Source organism: Cucurbita maxima, unplaced genomic scaffold (genome assembly GCF_002738345.1).
Source record: "Cucurbita maxima cultivar Rimu unplaced genomic scaffold, Cmax_1.0 Cma_Scf00119, whole genome shotgun sequence".
Lineage (NCBI taxonomy): Eukaryota > Viridiplantae > Streptophyta > Magnoliopsida > Cucurbitales > Cucurbitaceae > Cucurbita > Cucurbita maxima.
In genome coordinates this window covers 185,468-191,467 of record NW_019272135.1, presented here as the reverse complement: position 1 = coordinate 191,467, position 6,000 = coordinate 185,468, and the positions used below count along the sequence as shown (strand labels likewise).

Sequence of the window (6,000 nt, the reverse complement as noted above, 5' to 3'; positions counted from 1 at the left end):
TTGCACCACGTGTAAGCATCTGGCACAAAACTCTCTTCGGCTCCGACAATAGCTTCTCGACTCCGGCAGCTTATTTGGCTCGTAAAACCTATTTCCGACCTGTTCGACACTTTCATCGAGTCTAGTGACAATGGTGTATCTTGATCGAAGGCAGTTAGAGAATTTAATGAGGTGGAAGGTTGAGGCACAACTTGACGAACTACAGTGCAAGAGTTGTATGAGAGAGAGATAGAGGGACGGTGGTAGGGCTGAGCAACGCTAAGCAATAAGTAACTAACCCCAACTTGCTCTTAGATTTCAAATGGTTTGACATGAAATGAGCTACTCTTTCTACCAAACCTCAAAACACCTCTTCTTTTATCTACTTTGTGTTGTTTATATCATTCTTCTAATCTTTTGGATAGCATTACTCGTAACTTGTACTAACAGAATGCTTAATAATTTGTGTTTTACTACCTCATTTTAGTAAGCAAAGATTCTGCACCTTTTTTTCCATGTCGATGATTGCCTGATAGCTATTATTATATGAGCATTCCATGAACGGCAAGTTGGAGGTCCAACTACCAAGAAAATCCAACATACAAACGCTTTGCATATCTTCTAAGATCTTGTTCAAACATTTTGTTTGGTCATCCATCTATGAGTAAAAGGTTGTGCTAAACTTTAGTAAACCTTAAAACTTAAAACTTCGCAAAAGATGGACATGAAACGAGGATCTCATTCCAATACAATAGAAATAGAATCTGATGTCTCACATTTGCTGGGGAGGAGAAAAAAACACCATTTATAAGGGTGTGGAAACCTTTCCCTAGCAGACGCGTTTTAAAGTCTTGAGGGGAAGCCCGAAAGAAAAAGCCCAAAGAGGACAAAATCTGCTGGCAGTAGATCTAGACTGTTACATAGAAATCCATATAATCTAACAACTTAACTTCTACAACTTATCTAAAGGTTGTCTTTTCGATTCATTTACATACTTAAATCATAAGATTAACCATTCAAGGCCTTTAGTCATTACGTTGTACCTGTAGGTTCTAAACTCAATCCAAACTTCTTGAAATCCTAGTGTGCATTGAAGCTAAGTTGAGGCATACACAAAGTTCGAGAGAACGATGCGACTTAATTATCGAAGACAAGCTTGAAGAGAGCCATGTAGGACCTCGAGCCAAAACCTCAGAAGTTAGGATCTTGAAATCCTAGTGTGCATTGAAGCTAAGTTGAGGCATACACAAAGTTCGAGAGAACGATGCGACACAATTATCGAAGACAAGCTTGAAGAGAGCCATGTAGGACTTCGAGCCAAAACCTCAGAAGTTAGGATTTCAATATGAGTTTCGACATGCCGCTTGGGAATTAAGCAACTTGATATACAAAATATAATTTACTCCATTTTATACCGGTTGTTCATTGCTATATAAAATAATTTTTTTTTTTTTTTTGCTCAACAATGTTTTTTTTAATATAACTTAATCACTGCGAAATTAAAATATCTTATGCTTAATGGACTCACTATACAACAAGTAACTGAAGCAGCCACAAGCACTGGCAATTAGGTGGTCTTACTAGTAAGTAGGCATCATGTCATCACATATAACGAACGTGAAAATTAGGTGGTCTTACTTTTGTCCTGAGCATGAAAAAAGTGATAAAAAAATAGAACAACGAGACCCTATAAAAAATTTCAATTTTCAAATAAATATAATTCGCTTTCGCACTTTACCATAATTTTAATGACAACAATAATAGAATCCAAATCGCAAACAACCAAACAAAAATAATCACGAGGAACCAGATACTCGAGATAGAGAGTCAACCCTTTCAAATGGTTAGGTTGGAATATAAACTAAAAATCAAATTAAAAAAAACGGAAAGAAAATATTGTTATAGTAAGATATATTAGATCGCTAAATAATCGATTAAAGAACGAAAAAGACGTTTATGCAGTTATGCAGATTTACCTATGGAAACAGATTTACGTGAAGAGAGATGTCGTCTGTAGAAGCAGATTTACGTGATGAGATGTCGTCTATAGAAGCCGATTTACATGAAGAGAGATGTCGTCAGTTTTTTAAGTAAGGTTTATATTAGATCGCCAAATAATCGATTAAAGAAAGAAAATGGCCTGTACGCAGTTACGCAGATTTACTCGTAGAAAAGAATCGATTAAAAATTGGCCAAGAATATATGTGTACAGAATTATGGAGAGAACAAAAATGACTTCACGTAGTTACATCATGCAGAAGAAGACTAACGTGAAGAGAGATGTCTTCAGTTTGTTACCATAAAATACCGCCAAAGAATTGATTAAAGAACAAAAGTGGCCTGTACACAATTACTCAGATTTACATGTAGAAACAAATTTATTTGAAGAAAGATGTCATAGGAGCAAATCAGGTAAGTCGCCTTACTATCGACATGGTTAGATTTGATGTTGTGTCAATACATTCCCCGTGGTTTTGCACGTGCCATATATTTGATATATATGAATTGTTTATGAAACGATATGACTATAATATGATATGCATACGTTACGGTATGTGAATGGTTAGAAATGGGAATAAAACATTATTTATAAAAATGTGGAAAACTTGGACGGTTACATTACCCAATATACAATAGCTCAACTTAGCACTTCATTGGTACAAATAGTAACTCTTTTTTTAGTCATCTTATCTTTATAATTTCTCTCATTTAAACCGTGTCTCGTTTCATTCATATACCTCCTCTTTATTCGGGTGTAACAAAAATATTTTCCACAAACAAATTTAAGAATTTATATATGAATGCTGGATTACCACAAAGTCATTTCTTATCGATTAAAATTAGAATATTCTTAAATTTTTATATTTTAAATACTAATAATAATAAAGTTCCCTATGGAATAAGATAAAGTTGAGAAAGAACCATCCATCTTATGAATCAATGGCTGACATTTGTTTTTCCATCTTATGATTCTTATAAATAAATACTATCAAGAAAAAATAAAACTTCCATCGAAGAGAGGCAAATGAAAGACTTTTATAAAAATTTTCGTAGAATGAAGTTTGGTAAGCAAAAAGGATAAAAAGGTCGTTTATCGAATTTCTAAGTAACATTTTTAATTTTTAATTCCTTATCTTGAGGGAATTTCAAGATGCTAGTGAGAAATGACCTAGAAGAAATGAAGAATTTTTATGGAAATTATGGATTTTTGGAGGAAAAATAATAATAAAATATTCAAAAAGTGGCAAATTACCAAAATACCCTTAAAGTTAAGGATAATTACGGATTTGCCATTCTGCTAAAAATCCGATCCTTCACTATGCCTTCTACACAAAATCCTTCAAATCTCGACTCTCAGCCGTTCAATCTCCCCCATACTTGAATATATTCAGAAAACTCACGGATCATCACATCCAACAGCTAGGATTCAAAACCAAAGTCGGTGAGGCTGTGATCGGAGTAGATATTTCTGACGAATTTTCTAGAAAATTCAACCGATAATTCACGATGAATCTAGAGCTCCCAATGCCGGTTTATGCTTTCCCTATAAATTCTGAAGTTGGGGCAATAGTTTGGAATAAGAGTCAAGCAAGGGAGAGCTCCCAATCGTAGGCAATAAGCGTTTAGATTTTGGGTCTCCTACTCTCGGGTTTCTTCCAAATTTGAGAGCAATTCTCAACCATTTCCTTTCAAACTTGTTCCTCTAGTTTCTAAACAATATTACCCACAAGTGCTATGAAGGAATAGGGTTCGGAAAGTGCCTAGAAACCATTCCCCCAATCCAATCCGCCATTAAAGAGCTTCAAGGAAAACTCAAAATTCAAATCAGAGGATACACAAAATTCGTCGAGCAAGAACAATCTCAATAAGTTTCTGCACCTTCAAGGAATGTTTTCATTGAAGACCACGAAGAGAAATAACCTCAGAAACGATTCCAATTGAAGAAAATTCGTTTCGTGTTCAAATTGTGGGTAAGTGTCGAATTCCTATCTATGACCTCTTTTCCTTCAAATAAAGGATTCCTTTAGCTTAAGAGGAAAAAGATGAGTAACTTTGATGAAGGAATCAAGAGCTGAAACGTCTAAGAACAAGATACCTAAGAGATTGAAAATCGGAGGTGTCATGTAACTTGCAGACCGAGAGTGATTTCTCAAATTAAGGTCCCACACTCAAAGTTGTTCCTCGAAACCAATTTCTTAAGCTTGAGGAAAGAATAAGGAAGAAGTTCCATGAAGAAATCGAGCCTTGAAAACCCTTAGAATCGGCTACCCAATAAGAAATCCTTTGTTTTTACTCCAGCGAGAAATTATATTTTGGACGAACTTTGGAAGCGAATATCTAAGGCTACGATCCACGAAAAGGTATGAAATCAATCCATAGCTCTTCCTTGTAATACCCTCTTTAAGTTTCATGAAGAACTCGAGGGGAGAAACGGCATGATCGGAGCTGGGGAGGGCGAGTTTCAGACGGCGGCGCGAAAGATCACGCACGTCTTCTTCCCATCGGGAGGAAGAAGACGATGACGTGGCCGGTTCAATTGAACCGGCCATGTCAACCAAAAACTTGACCCCTCGATTTTTCTAAAATTTAACCCTCTTCTAGAATGGTTCTCAGAAAAATCTTTATGGTTCCAGAAACTAGACACAATAAGAAGTCTGTGGAAGAAAATTGAAGGTAATTCAGGTATCGGAAGATCATGAACAGAGGTCCCGAACGTCGACAACGCGGTAAATAGCCACCTTGCACTTTTTCGTTAAGAAATACTTGTAGGAATCGCTTGGATTTCCATATGAACCCTAAAACAAGTATGAATTTCGGATATATGAAAGAAAAGCTCAAAGAACCATGAGTTAAGGCCCTAAATCGATCAAAATACTCGGGAATTAGGGAACGTTAAAATAAGTGACTAGATGAACTCTGCTCTAATAGCCCAAAAAAAAAAATCATAAATAATGAAATAAATAAAGAAATAAAGAAATAAAAATAATTATAAAAAAAATGAAAATGGCCTTTATGGAGTTGAGATTCATGGGAGATTTAAGTGAAGATAGAATTGAACAATAAGGTATATATTAAATCTTCGTTTTCTTTTTAGTCTTTTTTTAAGAAATCATAGCCAATTATAGTTAGATTTTCATTAAATTATTATAATCGTTTAGTTTTGAGTTAGAAACTAAATGTCAGTCATTTATACGAATTCTAGTAAATCACGTTATATTAGTAATATTAGATTAAATTTATATCCGTAGCAAATGAATAGATTAAAAATAAAATGACCAAGAAAATTTGTGAACAAAAGGAAACACCAAGATAAGGAAAGATTTGGAAATAGGGATCCACTATAAATTTGGAATACATGAGAACAAAATTAGAAGGCAACAGAGTAAATACCCATAAAAAAAAAAAGGAAGATTCTGTAATTAAAACATAAATTAAATAAAAAAGCATAAACTAAATACAGAAAAAAGTAAATATAAGAGTAGACCCAAGTAATAATTTTATAGAATTCAAACTTGAAATTGATGTCATGGGCTCAAATAGGTTTACGGATTTCAAAGGACATAATCGAACTTTCATTAAGGATATATTCGTGACAACAACTTAAGTTAACCAGGTAAGCGGCCTTACTATCGGCATGGTTAAATTTAATGTTCACACGTGCCTGTGGTTCTGCACGTGTCATATATACTAATATGTGTGAATTATCTGTGAATCAATATGCTTATATTATGTTTATGTTATGCTATAATATGTGAATTGTATGATAATATTTATGGTGTGATGTGTTCAATGATATGTTTGATATATGATACGAGAAGGATGCACTAAATGTAATGTAACGATAGAAGTAAGATGTATTCACGAAACATTAAGGTTAGGTTATGCCTAGACAAGAATAAAATAAAACAACTTCCTTTTAAATAAAACAACTTCCTTTTAAATAAAACCTTCCTTTTAATCGACCAATGTTAACCGCATGACTAGACAAGAATAAAATAAAACAACTTCCTTTTAAATAAA

At 34.1% G+C, this 6,000-nt stretch overlaps 1 protein-coding gene across 5 annotated transcripts in view; it reads left to right on the top strand.

Annotated features, from left to right (window-relative positions):
- Window positions 1-4,307: 4,307 nt before the first annotated feature.
- Window positions 4,308-6,000, top strand: part of LOC111473392 (defensin-like protein 5) — a 47,064-nt gene continuing 45,371 nt past the window's right edge. For 4 of the 5 annotated variants that reach the window (XR_002715654.1, XR_002715652.1, XR_002715663.1 and 1 more), the window contains exons 1-2: window positions 4,308-4,340; window positions 4,614-4,706. The gene's annotated coding sequence lies outside the window, so the exon portion shown is untranslated. Of the gene's footprint in view, window positions 4,341-4,613; window positions 4,707-5,520; window positions 5,657-6,000 lie in introns of those variants that run through there. The other variant, XR_002715653.1, reaches the window with a different exon arrangement.